Source organism: Vipera berus, assembly GCF_964194415.1.
Source record: "Vipera berus genome assembly, chromosome: 5".
In the NCBI taxonomy this organism is placed as follows: domain Eukaryota; kingdom Metazoa; phylum Chordata; class Lepidosauria; order Squamata; family Viperidae; genus Vipera; species Vipera berus.
The window spans coordinates 66,278,135-66,304,619 of record NC_138207.1 but is presented as its reverse complement, the minus strand read 5'-3'; the positions used below and the strand labels follow the sequence as shown (position 1 = coordinate 66,304,619).

The following is a 26,485-nucleotide window of genomic DNA, read 5'->3' as shown; positions in this document are numbered from 1 at the left end:
ATACTTTTCAATTACTTCCGCTTGCTTCACTTGGCTCATACACTCCTAAATATTCTGAGGCAGGTTTCCTGAGTAATTTGCTGAAATATGTGTCTTTCTTGTTAGAGCTACTCTATGAGTTATTCAGGAAATGTATTATTCGGTTTGCATATCCCTGGGGCCCAGCTTTAATTATGCAGTATTAGCACCTATTCTAAGAAGTCTATTTCCTCAGTATATATTTTTTTCCTGACCAGTTCACAAACATGGCACTTTAAGATAATTAATTTTGTAATATTATAACATTTAAATATCGTAATGAATTTAAGCCCACCTAAATTAATTCTGAATTGCTCATTTTTCAACAAACAGCATAGCATCTAAATATTTAATTACATTGTGTTTTCTGAACAGGTGTTGGAAAGCCTGGGGGCACGCTTGGAATTCCAGCAATTGCTCTGCCTCTGAGCTTGTAGGACAATGTTTTTTTGGAATGAAATGACTCTCAGCACCGTCGATGGATGATATTTCCATGAGGGTCAGTTCTTCTGTCACTTTGCAATATTCTTCTTATAAGTAATAGGCTTGCTTAGGCAACCAAATTCTTTCTTAATTTTTTACACGTTCAGTGCAAAGGAAAACAAAACTTCTTTTCTTGCAACTAGCTGCTAAGGTTGTAGATCTTTTCCTTTCTTTCCTTTGCCTCCAGACTCAGCTAACTAGCCGTGATCTATATCTGATAGATGCAACAGCTTCTCCTCCTCTTCCCATCTAACATTTTTAGATGGGAAGTATTCTCATTATATAAAAACATTTTTTGCTAATTGCTTGCTAGTTTTTAAGATAAGGCCTTTTTCCAATCCTTTGGTTTATTGTTTTTCTTTCTGTATTTTATTGTGCTTAAATAGAACTATACTATTAAGTTAACCTGTGAAACATAACATTGTGTGAAGTGACTTTGCCTAGACCCATTTCAATTACAATGCTCTCCTACAATAATGTTCTTCATCAGGACTTACCATTGAGCTTAGAAAGGACATTTCAGCTTCCCATGAGACCTGGATGATATTTTGCTAGCATACTCTGCGATGTTCAGATGGTTGAACCTATTGTCTGATATCAGTATTTTAGGGCTATTCAGAAAATAGGCAAAGACACTTAGGCAAAGATAATAGAGTCTGATTCCAGACCTACGGTCAAGTAATGTACTATTGCGATAGGTAAATTTGCCTATATAAGAAGCACAAAAGAACAAACTATATCTCAATTTGCCTGAAAAGAAGGACTGGGGATGATATAATAGCAGCGTTTCTATATCTAAGTGGCTGCCACAAAGAAGAGGAAGTCAAACTATTCTCCGAAGCACCTGAAGGCAGGACAAGAAGCAATGGATGAAAAATAATCAAGGAGAGGAGCAACCTAGAACGAAGGAGAAACTTCATGACAGTTAGAACAATTAATCAGTGGAACAACTTGCCTCCAGAAGTTGTAGGTGCTCTAATACTGGAGGTTTTTAAGAAGAGATTGAACAACTACTTGTCTGAAATGATATAGGATTCCCTGCTTGAGCAGTGGGTTGGATTAGAAGACCTCCAGGATCCCCTTCAACTCTGTTATTCTGTTTTACCTGCATGCTGCTTATTTATTAACCCCTTGAGAGCAAAGCACTGAAGAGAAGTCTTGAATCATGGCAGAATTGTGACATTGGTGAAATTAAGCAGATTTAAAATGATGGATTATTAAGGAAAAAAATATGGTCTTTTCCACACTAATGATTTATAGCATCTTCTAGAGTCACCCAGCTATCATTACCAGATTAACATAATATGTACTGAGGTTATTATCACTTCAGTATTGGAGGGGACTCTTTGGTATGCTTTGAGCTTGGTTTTTTTCTTGAAAAAACACTTTGAAACACCTTGAAAATTCTGCAAGAAAACAACCGAGTTCAGAGAACACCAAAGACCCCTCATTTCAACCCTGAGTTATAAATATTCTCCCTTATTTGTACTTCAGTATCAGCTGGGTCCCCTTCATGGATTACTGCCTTGTCGTGGCGAAGGGGCTTGCGTAATTCAATGAAGCTATGAGCTATGCCGGGCAGGGCCACCCAAGACGGACAGGCCATAGCAGAGAGTTCTGACAAAATGTGATCCACTGGAGAAGGAAATGGCAACCCACTCCAGTATCTTTGCTATGACAACCCTATGGACAGTACCAAAGGCAAAACGATATGATGCTGGAAGATGAGCCCCTCAGGTCGGAAGGTGTCCAATATGCTACTGGGGAAGAGCAGAGGGCTAGTACTAGTAGCGCCAGAAAGAATGAAGCGACTGGGACAAAGCCGAAAAGATGCTCAGCTGTGGATGTGTCTGGTGGTGAAAGGAAAGTCTGATGCTGTAAAGATTTTTTCTCCATAGGAACCTGGAATGTAAGATCCATGAATCAAGGCAAGCTGGACGTGGTCAAACAAGAGATGACAAGACTGAACATCGACATCTTAGATATCAGCGAACCTAAGTGGTGTAGTTGGTTCACATGGTGTGGTAGGATGGAGGGTTTGTTGTCACTGTGTGTTAGGGGGAGAGAGCATGGGGGGAGGCTCAGCTAATCTCAATGTACACATGTTGTACTTTGACAATAAAGGTTACAAAAAAAATGGACAGGAATGGGTGAATTTAATTCAGATGACCATCAGGTATCCCTCAGAAGAAATGGAGTAGCCTTCATAGTCAATAAAAGAGTAGGAAAACCAATACTGGGATACAATCCTCAAAATGACAGAATGATCTCAGTTCGAATCCAAGGCAAACCATACAATATCACAGTAGTCCAAGTCTATGCCCCAACCACTGGTGCTGAAGAGGATGAAATTGACCGGTTCTATGAAGCCCTAAAGCACCTTATAGAACTAACACCAAAAAATGATGTCCTTATCATCATGGGGAATTGGAATGCTAAAGTAGGAAGCCAAAAGATAACTGGAATAACAGGCAAGTTTGGCCTTGGAGGACAAAATGAAGCAGGGCACAGGCTGATCGAATTTTGTCAAGAGAATACGATGGTCATAGCAAACATTCTTTTCCAACAACCCAAGAGATGGCTCTACACATGGACATCACCAGATGGTCAACACAGAAATCAGATTGACTATGTGCTCTGCAGCCAAAGATGGAGAAGCTCTATACAGTCAGTAAAAACAAGACCAGGAGCTGACTGTGGCTCAGACCATGAGCTTCTCATTGCAAAGTTTAGGCTTAAACTGAAGAAAGTAGGGAAAAGTACTAGGCCACTCAGGTATGAATTAAATCATATCCCTGTTGAATATACAGTAGAGGTGACAAATAGATTTAAGGAATTAGATCTGATAGACAGAGTGCCTGAAGAACTATGGACAGAGGTTCACAACATTGTACAAGAGGTAGCAACTAAAACCATCCCAAAGAAAAAGTAATGCAAGAAAGCAAAATGGCTGTCTGAGGAAGCTTTGCAAATAGCTGAGGAAAGGAGGGAAGCAAAAGGCAAGGGAGAAAAAGAAAGATACGCCCAATTGAATGCAGAATTCCAGAATAGCTAGAAGACATAAGAATGCCTTCTTAAATGAACAGTGCAAAGAAATAGAAGAAAACAATAGAATAGGGAGGACCAGAGATCTTTTCAAGAAAATTGGAGAGATGAAGAGAATGTTTCATGCAAAAATGGGCATGATAAAGGACCAAAATGGCAGGGACCTAACAAAGGCAGAAGAGATTAAGAAGAGGTGGCAAAATTACACAGAAGAACTATACAAGAATGAGCTTAACGTCCCTGACAATCACAATGAGGTGGTCACTGACCTCGAGCCAGACATCCTAGAATGTGAAGTGAAGTGGGCCTTAGGAAAGCTGAGCAACAACAAAGATAGTGGAGGTGACAGTATTCCAGCTGAGCTATTCAAAATCTTAAAAGACGATGCAGTGAAAGTGCTACACTCAATTTGCCAGCAAATTTGGAAAACTCAACAGTGGCCACAGGATTGGAAAAGATCAGTTTACATTCCAATTCCAAAGAAAGGCAGTGCCAAAGAACGTTCAAACTATCGCACCATTGCACTCATTTCTCATGCTAGTAAAGTTATGCTTAAAATCCTACAAGCTAGACTCCAGCAGTATGTGGATCGAGAACTATCAGAAGTACAGGTAGGATTTCGAAGAGGCAGAGCAACTAGAGATCAAATTGCCAACATACGCTGGATGATGGAGAAAGCTAGAGAGTTCCAGAAAAACATGTACTTCTGCTTCATTGACTATGCTAAAGCCTTTGATTGTGTGGATCATAACAAACTGTGGCAAGTTCTTAAAGAGATGGGAGTACCAGACCATCTTATTTGTCTCTTGAGAAACCTATATGTGGGCCAAGAAGCAACAGTGAGAACTGGACACGAAACCACTGATTGGTTCAAAATTGTTCGGCAAGGCTGTATACTGTCGCCCTGCCTATTTAACTTATATGCAGAGCACATCATGAGAAAGGCAGGGCTAGATGAATCAGAAGTTGGAATTAAGATTTCCAGAAGAAATATCAACAACCTAAGATATACAGATGATACCACTCTAATGGCAGAAAGTGAAGAAGAATTAAAGAGCCTCTTGTTGTGGGTGAAGAAGGAGAGTGCAAAAGTTGGGTTAAAACTTAACATTAAGAAAACCAAGATCATGGCATCCGGCCCTCTCAATTCCTGGCAAATAGATGGGGAAGAAATGGAGGTAGTGACAGATTTTATTTTCCTGGGCTCCAAGATCACTGCAGATGGGGACTGTAGCCAAGAAATTAAAAGACGCTTGCTCCTTGGGAGGAAAGCCATGGCAAATCTAGACAGTACAGTAAAAAGCAGAGACATCACCCTGTCAACGAAAGTGCGTATAGTCAAGGCTATGGTCTTCCCAGTTGCAATGTATGGCAGTGAAAGTTGGACCATACAAAAGGCTGAGCGCCAAAGAATTGAGGCCTTTGAACTGTGGTGCTGGAGAAGACTCCTGCGAGTCCCTTGGACTGCAAGGCAATCGAACCGGTCAGTACTAGAGTAGATCAACCCTGACTGCTCTTTAGATGGCCAGATCCTGAAGCTGAAACTCAAATACTTTGGCCACCTAATGAGAAGGAAGGACTCACTGGAGAAGAGGCTAATGCTGAGAAAGGTTGAGGGCAATAGAAGAAGGGGACAACAGAGAATGAGGTGGCTGGATGGAGTCACTGAAGCAGTAGGCGTGAGCTTAAATGGACTCCAGAAGATGGTAGAGGACAGGAAGGCCTGGAGGAACATTGTCCATAGGGTCACGATGCGTCGGACATGACTTCGCAGCTAACAACAACAGTCAGCTGGGTGATACTATGAGACTCTATAAGTCACTAGTACAAAAATGAGCTAAAATAGCTAGTACTTTCATGAACCTACATAAATTTATAGTATAATTTCATCTGGAATAAAGATCTGGTTCACTGATCGCATGATGACAGTTATAATAACACAGAACTGGAAAAGACAACAAAATATTTAGTAATGTGCACAGTTTCTATGTAAGGGAAATCTTTTGTGTTTTTGACTTTCAACATATAAAAAGAGGATTTAAAACACCAGTGCTCTGAAATTTTTTGATAAGGAAACATACTTTTTTTTGCATTTCCATGCTATAGGAATTCACAACCAATGTATGAAACCAATTAACAAAATAAGTAATAACATAATAATATTGCATTAATTTATAGAAACTTGTGCAATAAGATATGGTAATTAACTAATTTTATGTTTTAATAGAAAGTTATTCAATATGAACTTCCTAAATTTACCTAAATATACATACAAAAAGATAATATACCAAGACAGTGAAAGGCATACTTTTCTAAACTTTGCAGGCAGTGACCAGGATTTTACAATATAGCATACTCAAAGCACACTTAGAAATCACAAAAACAAAGCAAAATCAATATGAACATCCTACATAATGTGTATGAAAGAGGAAATCAACTTTAATGTTTTGTCTTTTTTTGCAATAATGAGGTATATACAATTGGTTTAAACCTATACCATTGGTGTTTCTTGACTATATAAATTTAGCATTATGAGTGCTTTTTGTGTTATTTCTGTGCTTCACCAAGCACTCTGTGAGATAAATAATTACTTATTCCTTGCCAACAAATATTAGCGATCAGTTGGAATATGATTACCTGCTGGACGCCACAGGAATAAGTGGGATAATACAGGAACTAGAACATATTCAGTGAAATCAAGCTTATTGGAAGAAAAACAACCTGCACCTGTGCAATGACACACTTGCTAACTCATAGGTAAATCCAGTGAGTTCAACAGGACTTGTTTCCAGACTACACAGTATACTGTAATTTCCCATCTGTATGTCCTAATTCTCCCTTTAGAGAGTATGGATAAAATGAATATTTGAACCATGTATTGCATCAATGGTTTCGTGGAAACTAATGAGTTAAGTGTCAATGAAATTTTTTGATCATGGTGAAGTAACAAAATAGGATGAATTGATCTGGGTTGTTAATATTATGCTGCTGGTATACCAAAATGCAACTCTGGCTGATTGAGAAATCATAAAGTTTTATTTTAGAGATTAACTCATGAAAAGCCATTTTTGCATCAATATTCCAGCTAAGAATTCATAATATTACACTTTATGCTCAGAAGAAATTCTTGATGATTCTAGAATCTGTGTTTCTCATTAGAACACATTTACTGTATGTCAGAGAAGGTACCGTAATTATTTTTCATTCTACCTTGAAATTAAATAAAAATCATCCTGATTTATTAATTTTTGAAACAATAAGAATTCTATTTAACTATGGAATACATTCGAACAATTGTTTTGCATTATCATTTCTCCTGGGAAGATTGGGATTTGGTTCCAATTTCTATGAAGGTTTTCCTTACTCACCCTGCTTTGTTTACCCCATTTGAGAGTAGCATAGGACCTGTTCTGATCCTGGAGGGCGTGATATTACATTGATCAAAGCTCAACCAAGGAACTTATTGAAGTGGTTTCAGGAAACAATGCTTCCCCTTCACTGCCAAAAGTGGTTTGGTTTAGCTGCCTTAAATGGCACTGCACATCATACAGGTGCAGAGACTCCTGCCAGGACCTACAATGAACCATTAGAACACCTGGATACCCTTCAGAAACTGTACTTCCCAGATTTTTCAAATGTCAGTCAAGGCAGGCAATATCCTGTTGCCTCTTTACTTCAATGAAGAGAAATTTACCATCTCTGTTGCCGAGAGCTTGGTATTCAAGAGAATGTGAATACAACTCATGCAGGCCTGGTACAGTATTCTCTCCAGCATTTTCTTTGTTACAGTATTACTAAAGTAATACCATTTCCACAAATACCAAATTTAATGTACTCTAGAAGAATATTCCCTTTCATGGATTACTGCCTTGTTGTGGCAAAGGGGCTTGTGTAATTCAATGCAGCTATGAGCTATGCCGTGTAGGGCCACCCAAGATGGACTGGTCATAGCAGTGAGTTCTGACAAAACATGATCCACTGGAGAAGGAAATGGCAACCCACTCCAGTATCTTTGCCATGAAAATCCCATGGACAGTACCAAAAGGCAAAAAGATATGATGCTGAAAGATGAGCCTCTCAGGTTGGAAGGCGACTTGAACGATCTCAGTTTGAATCCAAGGCAAACCATACAATATCACAGTAGTCCAAGTCTATGCCCCAACCACCAGTGCTCAAGAGGAGAAATTGACCAGTTCTATGAAGCCCTACAGCACCTTATAGAACTAACACCAAAAATAATGTCCTTATCATCATGGGGGATTGGAATGCTAAAGTAGGAAGCCAAAAGATAACTGGAATAACAGGCAAGTTTGGCCTTGGAGGACAAAATGAAGCAGGGCACAGGCTGATAGAATTTTGTCAAGAGAATACGACGGTCATAGCAAACACTCTTTTCCAACAACCCAAGAGATGGCTCTACACATGGACATCACCAGATGGTCAACACAGAAATCAGATTGACTATGTGCTCTGCAGCCAAAGATGGTGAAGATCTATACAGTCAGTAAAAACAAGACCAGGAGCTGACTGTGGCTCAGACCATGAGCTTCTCATTGCAAAATTTCAGCTTAAACTGAAGAAAGTAGGGAAAAGTACTAGGCCACTCAGGTATGAATTAAATCATATCCCTGATGAATATACAGTAGAGGTGACAAATCGATTTAAGGAATTAGATCTGATAGACAGAGAGCCTTAAGAACTATGTACGGAGGTTCACAACATTATACAAGAAGTAGCAACTAAAACCATCCCAAAGAAAAAGAAATGCAAGAAAGCAAAATGGCTGTCTGAGGAAGCTTTGCAAATAGCTGAGGACAGGAGGGAAGCGAAAGGCAAGGGAGAAAAAGAAAGATACACCCAATTGAATGCAGAATTCCAGAGAATAGCTAGAAGACATAAGAATGCCTTCTTAAATAAACAATGCAAAGAAATAGAAGAAAACAATAGAATAGGGAGGACTAGAGATCTCTTCAAGAAAATTGGAGAGATGAAGGGAACGTTTCATGCAAAAATGGGCATGATAAAGGACCCAAATGGCAGGGACATAAGAGAGGCAGAAGAGATTAAGAAGAGGTAGCAAAATTACACAGAAGAACTATACAAGTACGAGCTTAACGTCCCTGATAACCACGATGAGGTGGTCACTGACCTTGAGCCAGACATCCTAGAATGTGAAGTGAAGTGGGCCTTAGGAAAGCTGAGCAACAACAAAGATAGTGGAGGTGACAGTATTCCAGCTGAGCTATTCAAAATCTTAAAAGATGATGCAGTAAAAGTGCTACACTCAATTTGCCAGCAAATTTGGAAAACTGAAAAGTGGAAAAGATCAGTTTACATTCCAATTCCAAAGAAAGGCAGTGCCAAAGATTGTTCAAACTATCGCACCATTGCACTCATTTCACATGCTAGTAAAGTTATGCTTAAAATCCTACAAGCTAGACTCCAGCAGTATGTGGATCGAGAACTACCAGAAGTACAGGTAGGATTTCGAAGAGGCAGAGGAACTAGAGATCAAATTGCCAACATACGCTGGATCATGGAGAAAGCTAGGGAGTTCCAGAAAAACATCTACTTCTGCTTCATTGACTATGCTAAAGCCTTTGATTGTGTGGATCACAACAAACTGTGGCAAGTTCTTAAAGAGATGGGAGTACCAGACCATCTTATTTGTCTCTTGAGAAACCTATATTGGGATCAAGAAGCAACAGTGAGAACTGGACACGGAACCACTGATTGGTTGAAATTGGGAAAGGAGTCTGACAAGGCTGTATAGTGTCACCCTGCCTATTTAATGTATATGTAGAGCACATCATGAGAAAGGCAGGGCTAGATGAATCAAAAATTGGAATTAAGATTGTAGATAATTCATATTAATGTATCACAACTTCTTGGATATTTTGTTTTTTAAATTTTTGTTACTGAAACTATGTCCTTATGAGTGAATGATTATTTTCTTTCTAATTCTGATGTGTGCTTTATGTTGCTTCCCTTTTTATATAAGCATTTAGGTCAAATGATGCAATATATCCCAAAGAGGAGATATTATTATTACTTCTTGTTTGATTAGCATTAAAATGGATTTGCACTGTAGCAGAAATGAACTGCAATATAAAGAAAATCAGGCTCTAATCAAATCTAGATTGAAATGACCTTATAGTCTTCTTCAATTCCCTTATTAACATGGTGTGCCCCCAAACAATCTTTTGTCTACATCTAAATTGTGGTGGATGGTAGGAAATAATAATTAATTGGCAGCAGAAGAAAGCAAAATCAAATATATGAGAAAATTCTTCAAGACTATTAATATACTTATGATATATAGATAATGGCCTTGTATATTTTTGTTGCAATGTGCATTAATGTTGTAACTACCATACTTTATAAAAAAAGATAGAAATACAACTGGATTTTACATCACTCTTCTAGAAAAAGCCAACTCCACAGAATTTTTAGAAGCTTCCATAAACAACTTTTTCAAAATGTAGGTTAAAAAAATGTCAGGTGTGAATGTTTAGATCTTGTATTATTCAGTAATTATATTGTTTAATATTCAGGCTGAGAAGCACTAGCAAAGGTGAAGGCAGCCCATGACAACCAAACATTTCCACTTACCATAGTAACAAAATGACAGTGACATACCATCTGTTTCTGGTATGCTTCATAGAAATATGTTTAAATATGTGTGGGGTTTTTTTCTATACAAACTCTTGTCTCTGTCATAAGGAGAATTGCCCTCTATGAGTTAAAGGAAAGGTGTTAACCACACTATTATTAAGCATTTTTAGCTTGTAATTTATTTATATAACCATTTTCATGTTATTTCAACTAATGATGGTTCATCAAAGTTATATTTTATACATTTCAGCATACACCAATAGCATGCAGCTCAGTGGTAGGATTCAACCAGTTTGCACCAGTTCGGCAGAACCGGTAGCTAATTTTTTGTTGCCCAGGCCCAGAACGGACATCTGGAAGCAGCATCCACACTGAGAACTGGTTGTTCACATATTTGAATCCCACCACTGATGCAGCTATACGTCTTTCAAATAAGATCTGTCAGAATCTGAGGACCACTAATGAAAGGAATCCCAAAGATTTTGTTATTTAGCCTTATTGACCTCAGTAGGGTTATCAAGGAAAGCAAATAAAAGATCAAAGTTTTTCATCACTATGAATATAAACGACAAAAAAAGAAATACAAGAGTTTTTAAACATTAGGGAGGGAGGAATGTACTGTTGTATATATCACCAACAAAAATCCAAGTGTTGGTAAGAATTTTGCCCCCAAACCTGGGAAAAGCAACAGTTTGTGCAAAGGAGTTATTTGGGCAATCGGACACACAATTTGTCATGTGGCCATACAGTATAAACCTTGAACTCCTTATATTATTATATACCTTAGTTTCATTCATAATTCAAGTAACAAAGAGAAGCCTATAATTTATTAAGCTTTTCAAATGGAAACATGAGATAACCCGAAATGACTAAACCCCAAACTAAGCAAGAAATGACCATTAACGAGCAGCAATAAACAATTAATTGTGGAAGAGATGATCAGTTATTGTTTGTCCAGGCAACTAACATCTTTCAAAAGAAATCCCAAGACATTTTAACAATGCCTCAATACTATATTCTTTTTGATGTGCTTGATGTCACAGCTCTTTCTCTGCTTTTGGGGGAAAAAAAGGTGAAGCAGAAAATCAGGTCTTACTTTTGGGTTGGTAGTTGTTTTGGTGAGATTGGATCTAGAGCATAGCAAGAAGAACTATTGCAAACTAAAACTGACTGAAATGAATTAAAGGACAGCTAAGTTTCATCGAGGGCTTATCATGCCCTACAAACTGACATCTGTTTTCTTCAGCCTCAAATATATCATGGGAGTGTGACCAAGAAGAATAGTGGCAACAGGAAATATTGTCTCTCTGTTTTTTGGAATGAGATGCAGGAAAGGGCCTATGAGCTACTCTCATCCTACACTGTACACCTATACTGTAGCTGCCCTTGGGAATGTTTGACTCAAGCTTCAGAGAAAAAGAATTAATGTTTCATTTTCCAGAACTGTCACACCCTACCTTAATGAGCACTTAAAAGAGATGAATGTGCTGAGAATGAAAAGATTTATTTGAGATATTTAAATAATCTCTCTCAGCTATAACTAATCTGACACACACCGCTCTTGCGATGCTTTTTCTCCTGTTATTTTGATAATATTCAAAGAAATTTGTTGCTGAAACTGTCAGGGTATGAAAATACATTCTCTTCATCACAAGGAATAACCAAAGCAGCTAAAGTTTTTGGTTTGTTTTTGTATTTTTGTAGGAGCATCTTTTCTGATACGGTTAAGTTCCAGTTACATGTAATACAATCAATAGACTTCATTCCATTTTGGAATTAAAAACAGGACAAGAAGTTCTCTCATCAAATTTGAGGAAATTAATAGCACAACATACCTTAAATTCTTTACAGCAATCTAAAAATCTCTGCAAGAGTTCTGACACAGTCTGTTACTATCAGCCATGAAGTACATTACAAAGGTAATGTGGGTTTAAGAAAGAACTACTGCAGAATGTATATTTTCATTATCAAAAACGTTAAGCCATTTATCCTGAGAAGTCAGAATAATCATTAATGGCTGGAAATTTATGGTGCCAGATCTTAAACTAATGTGAATGATTCCAGGTGTTACTAATGGCTCCAGTGAAATGTGCCAGTATCTAAGACTTCTACTAAATCTGAGGTAATAGTTGAACGCTTAATCTCGACAGATGAGGAGCAATTTAACTGACACACTGATTGGATTCTGTAGGCTTAAATGGCACATGTAAAGGTACGGTCAAACAGCAATCAAGAGGGTGACTTGGAAGTCATTCGGTTTTCAGACCTACCACTATATTTGTCTCAAAAAGGCTCTGTTTAAAATATGATGAAGCAAAGCATATATCAGAGTGGGTGGGCCACGTGGCAACACTTTAAATATTGCATCAAAGACCTTACAAGAAATGACCACTTTATTGTATTTTATACAATTTAGTTCCTGAAAAGAGACCACATTTAGAGATTTAAACATTTTTGCCTCTGAATAATTACTTCAATGTTCCCATATGACCCCAAATTATCCCACAAAACCCAACATAAACAGTATCTATTAATTTAATGTACAGTGTTGATACTCATCCCTACTGTATAATTCCTTAACATTATTAAACATCATATATAGTCTTGATCATTAGTAAGATTGAAGTGCAGAAAGGTTGGTCTGAGTAGGGATACTGTGGATTTACAGTATTGGATATTGATTTTATTAGCACATATGCTGAGGCTGCATTACGGCTTTATGGTCGGCAGGTCATATCAAAAGGCAGCCTGTTAAAAGTGGTCAATCAGCATTAGCACGCTCTTTTAAACCACATGTTCATTAACAATCGCTCCTGAGCAATGAAAACGGCTCAACCTTAAAACACACACTCACCTGCACAGAGAGTTCATGTGGTGCAGGCCCTCCCTGACTGCTGTCAACATACTTTGAAACCACATCAAAATAAATTATCCATAGGTTTACCTGTCGGAAAGATAGATTCAGTGCATCAGACTGTTGCAGCCATTTCATGTGACGGGGTGCCTATCATGTTCTCGTAATGGGGTCAAACAGCTGGATAGGGATTTAACGCTCAGTAAGGCCAGAAGGCCCGAGTGCTTCAACTGTAGGATGAATGGAGTGATAGAAGGCAGCAAGACCTGTTTATTACACCATTTTTCTGCTTCACTGCAAACCTGTAATGATTGCCACAGTGCTGGATTGACAGTTGCCCTCTTTTCTTCTAATACTTGTGAAAAGTGGGTGAAGGCAAAAAAATAAAAAACAAAAGTGCCTTATGACCTATCTCAGTGCCCCATAAAGAGTTCAATTTACTTCTCCTGACAAGTAGGTGATAAGTTGGTCCGGACTGTATTTGATTGGCCTACATAGGTTAAATCAAATTGGGATGTAATTAATGTTGCCAAAATTGCTCCATTGCATTCATTCTTTTAATTAAGAGGACATGCACTGCTGTTAATGTGTTCCTAATCCTTTTTGCCTCTGCTACCTGCATTTGTTGAAGATTTTCCACCTAAATGATCATTGCTATACTTACATGAAATACGTCATTCACTTTTGGAATGGAGCCTTATGTGCATTCACATTGAGGCAAATCTTATGTTTCCTATAATTAATATTGAAGTTTTCTTTGCTCATACACTTTATCATAGTGGAAAGGAGGCTCAGGATTTCTGCTACACAGTAAAATACTTTTCTTTCAGGTATCCTCAATGAAGGTAGCTGAGATGTTTCTCTGTGTAAGTACACATGCACGTAGAGTGAATTTGCATGTATATTGTACACAACAGTACTATCTGTGAAATAAATTTGTTTGATTTGGGTGTTGATGCAGTAGAAAACATTTTTATATTTACCTGCTGTATGAAAATTGGAAAATATTATTTTTCCTTGCTGCTTTTATCTTCTAGGACAAAATGTTAGTTCAAATCAGTTACAAAAAAACCAAGAAATCACACAGTCTTCAAAACAACTCCCTACGTTGTAAATGGTAATTATATAAAGGCATCATCAAGTCATTTCTACTTGTTGATACAATTTTAGAATACCACTCCACTCGTAGTCTTGAAAGAAACTACTCAGATCATCTACAGTGAATCAAATAAATAATCAGCTGGCACCGATTCCTTTTTATCTGCACTTGATTTATTTTAAAAGTAATATTTTAATTAAAAAGTAGCCAAAGCTTTACATGAATTGATGTTTTCCTGTTTGCTGAGAAAAGAATGTGTTCGTGACCTAAGTATGTTTCAAAATCCAACTTGATAACCATTTTAAAACCAGAAATGTTCCTTTTGCAGAAGGTTGTCATATATCACAACATTTAAGCTGAGATGAGGAAGCTTCTCCTGGTGTGATTTCATAAGGTATGGGGGAAATTTTGACAGACAAACAATAAAAGAAAAGTAGGGTATTTTTTAGTTTATGTAAAGCTATGCTAATAATTTAAACTTTTAAAATATTACTTGGAGGCTTGTAGGTAATTCTTTTCATCTGAATAGCATCATGCTATACAGGTAAAAAAATGCTGCACAGCTGTGAGTGCTACAAGCCACTATTATTTCTTCTATAGACAGCTAGAAATTCTTCATTTCATGCATCATTTAGAACTTGCTACAGTGAACCCAATGTGAAAGCTTAGAGGGAGTGCCGAGAAGACACGGGATGTTCTAATTGCATATCTAAACATCCAGCAACATCTCAGCTATTTCCCTTGCGCTACATACTTAGAAGTCAGATACTGAAGCTCCTGGGCCAAATACACTCCCTGCCTAATTTGAAAACTGATACCATTTGCTATCTAAGGCGCAAAGCAACTGTGGACACAGTGAAGTCTATGCCTATGAAAGAAACTGGCCAACTACATTCAAGACTGAGTGATGAAGTACCCAGAACCAGTTCACCTTAAAAACACATTGCTAATAAAATATATACAGAAGGTTTGATATTGCAAGCAGGATGTGATTAAAAAAGCCAAGATGGCAGCAATGATAGCTTTATTTAAACTCTGCCTAATAACAGGTAGAGCTTTAGTAATACTTGTTGAAGTTGCCATCTTCATCTCAAGTGCCTTATAGATTAATGGCATAGTTTGTATAATATAATTCTGTTTCAAGATACAGTAACTATCTAGCCCAGGCATGTCAAACTGTCGGCCCATGGGCTGGATGCATCACGACGAAACTGTGTCCTCCCCATTGCTGATGTCATGTGACGTTGTGAGTTTGACATGCCTGATCTAGCTCATTATACCTTTTTTAATTGGAAAAAGTATGTTTAATGTATTCAGTATATGCCTGCTTCACCAGCTTCAAGTCCTAGACAAAAGTAGATATGTGCATATAGTACATGTTTTAGCAACTGGAACTATCTACTATAGTTGTCCTTATCTTGGTTGGCACTTCAGATAGTAATTAGCTGGGAAACTTTAAGGATATAGTAAATCTACGGACTAGTTTGGGAAATTGAAAAACATTTCTGAAGAAGACAGTTGCAAACACTCCTGTACTTTAGGCAAGAAAACTGTATGAACATGCTTACAAAATCAGCAGGAGTTCATTTTGGTTTGATTCATAGGACATTTGCTTTTTAATGGAATAAGCAAATGTGGTACTGTTTCCTATAAGGTAGGAACAATGCAAACACCTGCAAAAAAAATTTCTTATTGAGCTAAGTACTGCTTTTGCAATTATCTTAAAGTGCTTTGAGGATTGACTTGAGATGTTGGTGAAATCAACAAGTAAGTGGAACTATGGAAAAAATAAAAAAATAAAACCCGGTTTCTTATAGATATATAGGAATGACCTTAGGAAACAGGTCTTTCATTCCTGAAAGATTCCGTTAATATAACTTTACAATAAAGAAAGTGCTAATGTTCCTTTTTGTCTGGACAATCTCCCTTGCAAGCCTGAAATGGTTTCTTCTCTCCTTTCCTTTTAGTTTCCAGAAAACCAGGGAAAATCCAATGCCGTTCCCCACCTGAGACATTTTTTACATGCCAGTTGTTCCACCTGAGGCACTCCCTCCAGTCTGCCAAAGTCATTCTCAAATGCATTATAGTTCCCATATTGATTTTCATTGCAAAAAACCTCTGTGAAGAAGTGGCTAACAAACTTTCATTTCTTACCGTTTGCATAACTCACTATTCTGGATGTATACAGTATTTTTATTATTATTTTAACCAAAGCCTGATTTGTCAAAAAATATGATTACATTTGAGTCAATATTCTATTTTTCTTTTTTTTTCCTTAGAAGGATTGATTTAACAGAGCCAGGCAGGAAGCTGTAAAGTGAGCAGGGGATAAGATTAGCCCTCATATTTAAATATCGTAAGATACATTATTTAAGCAATGTTTGATAGAAGATTTAAAACCTGCTGATATTTTCCCATTGAATCATTGATATATACAAGTACTTAAGTTTGCTTGAGTTGAGTTCTTAAGAATTTTTGGAATTATATCCTAGAATAACATAAATTTATGGAAAGCTTTCACTTAAAACCACATTTTCTTATCATTATGTTTCAATTTCTATTATTCTGAACCAACATTTCAAAAGACAAGGAGAAAAATATCTGCATGTGTGTTTACACACACACACACACACACACACACACTTTCTTTCTCACACTGCAGTTTTTACTGGCCAAAGTTCAATACTGAAACTTTGGCAGAATAATGATGCGCTAATAAAATGTTGCCATAATTATCAGCTCATAGTTCAAATGAAATATGTGAGTTGAGCATAAAGAAGCCAACAAAAAAAAAAAACAGAAAGAAAAGTATATTGGAAAGAATGTCCAGTAAAATGGCCCTGATACAATGTAGAGCCATGGTGTCACAGTGGTTAGAATGCAGTATTGCAGGCTAATTCTGCCAACTGCCAGGGGTTTGACTCTCACCGGCTCAAGGTTGACACAGCTTTCCATCCTTCTGAGATCAGTAAAATGAGGACCCAGATTGTTGGGGGCAATATGCTGACTCTGTAAACTGCTTAGAGAAGGCTGTAAAGCACTGTGAAGCGGTATATAAGTCTAAGTGCTATTGCTAGTGCTATTATCCATTCCAACTCTCCTCTGTGTAATCAAGAGTTTCAATCTTCTGTGTCCTCCCCATTGCTGATGTCATGTGACGTTGTGAGTTTGACATGCCTGATCTAGCTCATTATACCTTTTTTAATTGGAAAAAGTATGTTTAATGTATTCAGTATATGCCTGCTTCACCAGCTTCAAGTCCTAGACAAAAGTAGATATGTGCATATAGTACATGTTTTAGCAACTGGAACTATCTACTATAGTTGTCCTTATCTTGGTTGGCACTTCAGATAGTAATTAGCTGGGAAACTTTAAGGATATAGTAAATCTACGGACTAGTTTGGGAAATTGAAAAACATTTCTGAAGAAGACAGTTGCAAACACTCCTGTACTTTAGGCAAGAAAACTGTATGAACATGCTTACAAAATCAGCAGGAGTTCATTTTGGTTTGATTCATAGGACATTTGCTTTTTAATGGAATAAGCAAATGTGGTACTGTTTCCTATAAGGTAGGAACAATGCAAACACCTGCAAAAAAAATTTCTTATTGAGCTAAGTACTGCTTTTGCAATTATCTTAAAGTGCTTTGAGGATTGACTTGAGATGTTGGTGAAATCAACAAGTAAGTGGAACTATGGAAAAAATAAAAAAATAAAACCCGGTTTCTTATAGATATATAGGAATGACCTTAGGAAACAGGTCTTTCATTCCTGAAAGATTCCGTTAATATAACTTTACAATAAAGAAAGTGCTAATGTTCCTTTTTGTCTGGACAATCTCCCTTGCAAGCCTGAAATGGTTTCTTCTCTCCTTTCCTTTTAGTTTCCAGAAAACCAGGGAAAATCCAATGCCGTTCCCCACCTGAGACATTTTTTACATGCCAGTTGTTCCACCTGAGGCACTCCCTCCAGTCTGCCAAAGTCATTCTCAAATGCATTATAGTTCCCATATTGATTTTCATTGCAAAAAACCTCTGTGAAGAAGTGGCTAACAAACTTTCATTTCTTACCGTTTGCATAACTCACTATTCTGGATGTATACAGTATTTTTATTATTATTTTAACCAAAGCCTGATTTGTCAAAAAATATGATTACATTTGAGTCAATATTCTATTTTTCTTTTTTTTTCCTTAGAAGGATTGATTTAACAGAGCCAGGCAGGAAGCTGTAAAGTGAGCAGGGGATAAGATTAGCCCTCATATTTAAATATCGTAAGATACATTATTTAAGCAATGTTTGATAGAAGATTTAAAACCTGCTGATATTTTCCCATTGAATCATTGATATATACAAGTACTTAAGTTTGCTTGAGTTGAGTTCTTAAGAATTTTTGGAATTATATCCTAGAATAACATAAATTTATGGAAAGCTTTCACTTAAAACCACATTTTCTTATCATTATGTTTCAATTTCTATTATTCTGAACCAACATTTCAAAAGACAAGGAGAAAAATATCTGCATGTGTGTTTACACACACACACACACACACACACACACTTTCTTTCTCACACTGCAGTTTTTACTGGCCAAAGTTCAATACTGAAACTTTGGCAGAATAATGATGCGCTAATAAAATGTTGCCATAATTATCAGCTCATAGTTCAAATGAAATATGTGAGTTGAGCATAAAGAAGCCAACAAAAAAAAAAACAGAAAGAAAAGTATATTGGAAAGAATGTCCAGTAAAATGGCCCTGATACAATGTAGAGCCATGGTGTCACAGTGGTTAGAATGCAGTATTGCAGGCTAATTCTGCCAACTGCCAGGGGTTTGACTCTCACCGGCTCAAGGTTGACACAGCTTTCCATCCTTCTGAGATCAGTAAAATGAGGACCCAGATTGTTGGGGGCAATATGCTGACTCTGTAAACTGCTTAGAGAAGGCTGTAAAGCACTGTGAAGCGGTATATAAGTCTAAGTGCTATTGCTAGTGCTATTATCCATTCCAACTCTCCTCTGTGTAATCAAGAGTTTCAATCTTAAAAGAATATAAAAGGTATTCATCTAGAACAAATTCTGGAATATTGAATGTCTATTTAATGAGTGTGACATGACCACTGTAAAAAAGGTATTGGCTCTGATCCAACTTTAAGCTGGTTTTGGATAGAAGCACACATCCCCATGCTCATCCAAACTCATTCCATGGGGCCTGAATGGCATCACAATGTGGTTGGCATATTTTTACACATGGATATCTTTGTTGGCTGGATGCATAGAATGGTTCGTCAAGTACTCAGAATTCCTTTGCTGGATAGAGCAGTGACACTTATAGATTATATACATTGTCCTATTTACAAGAATATTTATATAAAAAAATCACTTTCATCAAGCTTTATATGGAATTATCATAGTCCTATTGTTAGATTGTCCATTAATCTTCCAGTTGAAAAAACAAGTTTTTCAGTATAGGTTTACAGCTAACATCTTGAATCTTACATATAATGCTAAAGAGGCACTGATCATAAGTGGACACATTAAATATTTGGTTAGCATAACCTGGGTGATTTCAAGCAACCAGGAAGGACAAGGGTCAGCAAATAAGTTTCTTATCAATCAACACATCCTTTCTGTCTCACAGTTTTGAGATCTAAAAGCTGGAAGGATCCATGACAACCAGACAAGATTGTCAAGGTTCCCTACCCCAACATTTGAATCTAAATCAAGAGTAATCCAATTGACTTTGTCTGCAAAAAATGATGATTGTTATGAATGATTCTCTGATTGTTTCAACCTATTTGCAAGAGTACAAATGGTGAGAAAGAATCCTGATTCCATAAACATAACTGTGTTATATTGCTGTTGAAGAATAAGAGGTTATTTGATTTTCCTGTGAAAGTCAGGTTTTATCCATTGGTTGGAAAACATATTGAAAGTGTTCTTAATTATTCTTGGCTCCACTGCTGTATATCTATCATATAGAGTCTTTTCCCTCTTCCTTCATGTCTGTCCCTTATTTCCTTCCTTTTACTCTTCTTTCAAGCCACAAACCAATCAATGGCACTGAAGTATAACAAAGGACCCAACCGAGGATATGTGAACAGTTACAGGTTTCCAATTGCATTGGAAAACATGCTGATTTCCAAACTGCACAAAGATAATCCAACACTTCCAATTCTGCTTCATGCCAAGAAACGGATCCAAAAAACTCCAGATGTCTTGAGTGTTTTATTACATACAGTGCTGAGCAGCTAAATGATTTGTACTCTCTGAGCCAAGAACTTTGGAAAATTGAAGACATGTGCATAGCAGCAAAGGTATCCATGCTGCATCTTCAGGGCTGGCCAAAATAAACTCTTGATTTAGCAGCTTTCCTTTAATTGGTGTTAGAATCAAATAGTCATGCTGAACCATTCTAACCAACTTCAAGACTACATACAACTTTTCAGAAAGTCATTGCAGGACCAATTTAATTTTCAAAAAGGCCGGTTTAGGCAAACACTGATCAGAAGGACCTAAAATAATGCCATAACAACATTTGTTTTAGTTAGTTTTAATCATGTCTATCCAGTGTGGCAGAAATGAAGGTTGTTATCAACATGGTTCCAGAAGACCACCTGGCTAGCTATATTTGAGTGGAAGGGGAAATTCTTACATTTATCTTAGTTATGAAATGGAGATGCATCAGTCTCCTTCTTCCTGTCTGGCTGCCACTTCTCCAGCAGCCTGGCTTTCTGCTTCAGTTAAACACTAGAAGTAGCATCAAGTTTTAAACCTCCCAAAACCAGATGAGGAAGTGAAGATAGTTGATACATGGGCATAGTGGTAGATAGATGTGTAATAAAAATTAGAAAGTACAAATATATCTTCTTCCTCTTTGAAGTTGATGGGCAGTACAGAAATGTGAAAAAATAATGAAATATTAAGCAGAAAAACAAAACAAAACAATTTTACCAAAGACAAATTCCTAGTCAGTCACTAGGTGGCTATAGATCTTTTACTCTTTCTGGATAAAATTTTACAGGTAGCAGAAGATACAATCTAGTCATCTACTTGGCAATGTAGATGCGAAACAGAATAAATATTTAGTGTCAGGGCAAAGCTGGACCTGTTCTACTCTTTACTTTCCTTGAAGACATTAGATAGCTCTGTTTGATTTGGAATCCTTTTAGTAGGGATTCATGATAGCTATTCTAACATGTCTCCTTGTCATCACTTCTGATTGATTACTTCCATTGCATCTGCTTCCTTTAAGGGGCAGAGTGCAAGATCTTAAAAGGGTTATCTATTTTCTCTTCATAACCATCCTGGAAATATCTAAGGAAGGCTAAGAAAGAGTAAAAGTTCCATAGCCACCTAGTGACTGACTAGGAATTTGTCTTTGGTCAAACTGAACTATAACCACTCCTCTCTGCTGTAGGGCAACTATGAAGAAAGAGTCTTCCCATTCACCGGTAAAAAATATATATATTTATCTGAAAAATCCCCCAAAACAGAGAAGCCACTTCAAAACTGTGCATGCAATTCGTAATAAGGAAATGGACAAAACACAAAGTTTCATCTGGTTTTAATTCAGTAAACAATGTAATTTATCAGAGGGGAAAATCACTAGTATGTTTGCCCTTAGTTTGGATTTTGTTTTGTATCTTTTTTCATTAAAAATGCCATTTTTAAAAAATTGCATAATTATATATAGACATTGAGGCTATGCATTGGCAATGAGGATATCTGACCATTTTTGTTCACAGGCAGGGCTTTTTTTGTCATAGAATGTCTAAAATGGAGTTCCGACACCTTTTTTTTTTTTACAAAAAAAGCACTGCTCACAGGTATAGGATTTTTTTTATTAGTTGATTTGTTTCTTTTGTGCAAAAGTATTTTCAATAAAGTTATTTTCACCCTTCAATACAGGGGTGGGGAAGAGGGATTCTTTTTTAAAAAAAAAGTCAAGATGGCATCCCCAATCATACATTCAAAGCCATTTCCCCCTTTTTATGTATAACTTTATTTATCAAATGTCAAACAATTTTGTGGATTATAGCCTCACATAAATCTGTAGTATATCAGAAACAATAACAATAATAATAATGTTGGAAGGGACCTTGGAGGTCATCTAGTCCAACCCCCTGCTCAGGCAGGAAACCCTATACCATTTCAGGCAAATGGCTGTCCAGTCTCTTCTTAAAAACCTCCAGTGTTGGAGCATTCACCACCTCTGGAGGCAGGTTGTTCCACTGGTTAGTTGTTCTAACTGTCAGGAAGTTTCTCCTTAGTTCTAGGTTGCTTCTCTCTTTGATTAGTTTCCATCCATTGCTTCTTGTCCTGCTTTCAAGTGCTTTGGAGAATAATAATAATAATAATAATAATAATAATAATAATAATAATAATAATAATAATAATAATAATAATAATAATAATAATAATAATAATAGTTGGAAGGGACCTTGGAGGTCATCTAGTCCAACCCCCTGCTCAGGCAGGAAACCTTATACCATTTGCCTATTCAAAGATTTGAGATTCCCCCAGATATAATGCACACCCATAATTTATATTGTGAAAGTATTAAGAAAGTAGAATGTTGCTTTACTTTTTAAGTGAGCTCAGTATTTTCTACATTGATTGACACTTTACCAGCCTTCTCGGCAATGCCTGTTTTTAGCTATACCTAGAAACAAAGACTTATCCTGAGATTCACTTCTTGCATTCTCCCATTGATTGCTATCCTTTCTCCTCACTTCTACCATCACTAAAGGTATATCTGTCACTTTCCCCCATCATTATATCAATATTTCTATGATTAAAAGCTAATTCAATTAGAAACACACAGGTTTTATTGATCATATTCACTATGCTTATTCAAACAACTTCCTGACATGTTTGAATTTGTGCCTCTCTTATGTTTGCAATTGTGGATTTTGATTTCTAGTTAAATTAGCTGCAAGGCTTTTTGAAAAAAAATGTCTAAAAGAGAGCTAAACAACTTATATTTAGTTCCCAAACCACTTTTTGTCATTTCTAGTTTCCCTCCAACTATGCCACATGTTACATGAGTATTGAAAATCAGTGGTATGTTTTTCTATCATTTTAAATCATTAACCAAGGAACGCTGTAGGGAAGCAAGCCCTAATTAAGAGAGAGAGAGAGAGAAATGCATACACACACAGACACACAAACACACACAGAACACCCTAGCAAACAAAACATGGAAACATAAATATTACCTTCAGGAAACTGGCTTTAGTGAATAGACCTTGAATGCCATTTTCAACAGTGAGTCCACATGTGTTGTGCTAAATAGAATTATAATTTTACATAAGTAATTTAAAAATACAAAGTCAAATAGGAAGAAAAAAATATAAATATCTAAAAATGGGATTTCCCTGGGTTAAGATCACCCATAGTGTCTTACCGGTAGTATTTAGATACAGTATTTCTATCTAGGAACATTTTTGCCTAATGATTCTGTTCATTGTGGCATGTAGTACATAATTCAAGGAGTAAATAAATACTTGTATTTTTTAAAAAATATATAGTTTAAAAAGTCCTTTTAACGCAAGGGTGGGGAAGGATGGCCCTTTTTTGACTTGTGGACTTCAATTCCCAGAATTTCTGAGCCAGTCATGGAGTTGAAGTCCACAAGTCATAAAGGGGCCAATCATGCCCCACCTCTGCTTTAACACAAGGGTTGGGATGGTATACAATATTATCTTATGCAACAAAAATGTGAATTCCTCTGCTCCTAAAGAGAAAACATTGATAAACTTTCTATTCGTGTGGTTGAGGAAATTTGGGGTCTCTGTTTAAAGCTTCTGCTCATCTATATCCTGTCATCACTTGAAGATGAATACAGTTCCAGGCAGTTTACTGTTTTATATAAGACTGATTTATATCTTGATATCCATGTTAGCTCCAATCTCAGTGGTTCTGAGATCTTAAGGTTTGTGATCTGCGGTTCTGCTTAATACCTACTCCAATATTGTAGCCTTTCTTATAACTATGGCCAGGACTTATTATTATCAACTGTTTGGGATCTGCTTGTAAAGTTGTGGGTTCAGGACCACATGGAGACAGCAAACAAAGGGTTCCTACAAACAGCCTTTATTGAGTTCAAGACAAAGACAAGTATGGAGCTCCCCGGAGCCCCTTAAATACCTTGCCAGATTTGCTTAAAAACCAATCTCAACATCGGACTTTCCCGCCGTACACTGGCTAGCCAATCCGGACGCTTGACTGGTGCCACCTGGTGTTGTCAGTGGCCATGCCTGTGAGGTGTTCTCACAATGAATCGTTAAAGGAGCTCCCAAGCAAAGGCATCACGCAGAGATGCAATCATATTAGTTTTATTCAAGATAGATCAAAGAGAAAGAAATACTTGGCATGAAAGCATTCATGCCTGCATGTGAGAGAGAAATAAAATAAAACAAAACAAGCTAGGATTACATGACTAAAATAGAGGTTAGGAGTAGAGATAGAACTGGAAGCTGGAAAATGGAGAACAAAGAGCAGCCCCTCGTGCAGAGGTATTTATGGGGGGTCTTGGCCCCTCCTTGACCATAAAACTCTCTCGCCAATGGGGCTGTGGGTCTGGGACCCTTGGCTCATCAGTGGAAGCAAAGAAACCTCTTTGCCTCCATCTGATGACCCTTTTGGGGAACTGCCAATGGCTGGCACTAATCATCTAACAATTCCCCTTCTTGCCAGCCAATGACAGGGACCAGTGAATGCATGTAAGGGGTGAGCAGGTGTCATGGACATGCATGAAAAACATTCAGAAGGCCAAACACAAACGCTTACACAGAAGGTTGTGCCGGTCAACGGGAACAGGCTTGGTAAACAGATCAGCTATCTGGTCAGCTGTATTACAGTGCTCAACATGTATAAAACCCTCTTTCGCAAGGTGCCTGACATTTTTATAGCGTATGTCTATATGGCGAGATCTGGAGCCTACTGCATAAGCCTCCGAGATTGCAATTGCGGCAGTGTTGTCCTCTAGAATTTGGATGGGCAGAGGGGGAGATGCCCAGATGTTTGTTATCAGCTCATTGAACCAAGTCAAATCATTGGCCGTGTCTGACAGACTAGCAAATTCAGCCTCGGCCGTGGAGCAAGAAATAAATTTTTGCTGCCTAACATGCCAATGTATTGGGCAGCCATTTAGCAATATGAGGAAACCAGAAGTGCTCCGTCTACTTTTGGAGTCGCCAGCCCAGTCTGCGTCTGAGTAAGCGGAGAGCTGGGCCGTCTTCCCCTTCTCTGGTTCTAGCATGAGAAGAGCATCAGCTGTGCCCTTTAGGTATCTGAGCACCCTTTTGACAGCAGTCCAGTGGAATTCCTTTGGGTGTTCCACGTGCCTGGACAATAGATTCACAGCTAAAGCTATGTCAGGTCTGCTCCAATTGCTGATGTATAGCAAGGAGCCAATCACAGATCTGTAGAGCGTGTTATCTGTGAACTCAGGACCGTCCTTATGGGTGAGGTTGTAAAAGTCAGTTTGCATTGGGCTATGCGTAGGATTAGATTCTGTCATTTTGCATTTGGCCAGTAATTCCTCTATCTTTTCTTTTTGAGATAGAGCGAACCCCCCTTTAGTGGCCAAAATATGCACACCCAAGTACTTGTCAACCCGCCCCAAAGACTTCAGAGTAAACTTTTCTTCCAGGGCCTTGGCAAATTCATCACACCTTTCCTTGTTAGGCCCTACATATAATAGGTCGTCCACATAAACTAACACCCGTTCTGTGGTTCCCTTGGAATTACGTGTGAAAACACATTGATCTGCATGAGATTCTGAGAAACCAACTCGTTCTAAACTCTTTCTAAGACAGTCATACCATAATTTCCCTGACTGCTTAAGACCATATAACCCTTTGTGAAGCAACCATGTATTTCCCCCTTCTTGCTGGTAGCCAGGAGGAGCCTTCACGTAGATCTGCCGGTCCAAGTTGGCGTGGAGGTAAGCCGTCTGGATGTCAAATTGGAAGACTTCTTCTCCCAGAGCGGCTGCAGTCACGAGGGCGGCCTTGACGCTCTCTGCCCGGACGGTTGGAGAGTAAGTCTCCGAGTAGTCCTCCATATAACGTTGAGCGAAGCCCTGGGCTACCAAACGGGCCTTGTATAGGTAGAGGCCATTGGCAAGTGGTTTGGCCTTGTAAACCCACCTTGTGCCAATGACTTTCCTCTCCTTTGGAGGTTGCTGGGGGGTGAAGACCTTGAGTTGTTTTAAGCTCTGCATTTCCTTCTCCATCGCGAGCTGCCATCTCTCCTGCTCCTCGATGGGCAGCTCCTGGATGTCAGAGAAGGATTTTGGGGTGACCACAACGCTGTTGACAGACGCGATGTGGCCAATGTCAATTCTCTTTGGCGGGACCCCCTT

At 37.8% G+C, this 26,485-nt stretch overlaps 1 long non-coding RNA gene across 1 annotated transcript; it reads left to right on the top strand.

Moving 5' to 3' along the window:
• Nucleotides 1–374: 374 nt before the first annotated feature.
• Nucleotides 375–14,079, top strand: LOC308668700. Its single transcript, XR_014026576.1, has 3 exons — nt 375–517; nt 13,846–13,881; nt 14,053–14,079. It is a non-coding gene; the product is annotated as an uncharacterized lncRNA (long non-coding RNA).
• The last annotated feature ends 12,406 nt before the right edge of the window (nt 14,080–26,485 follow it).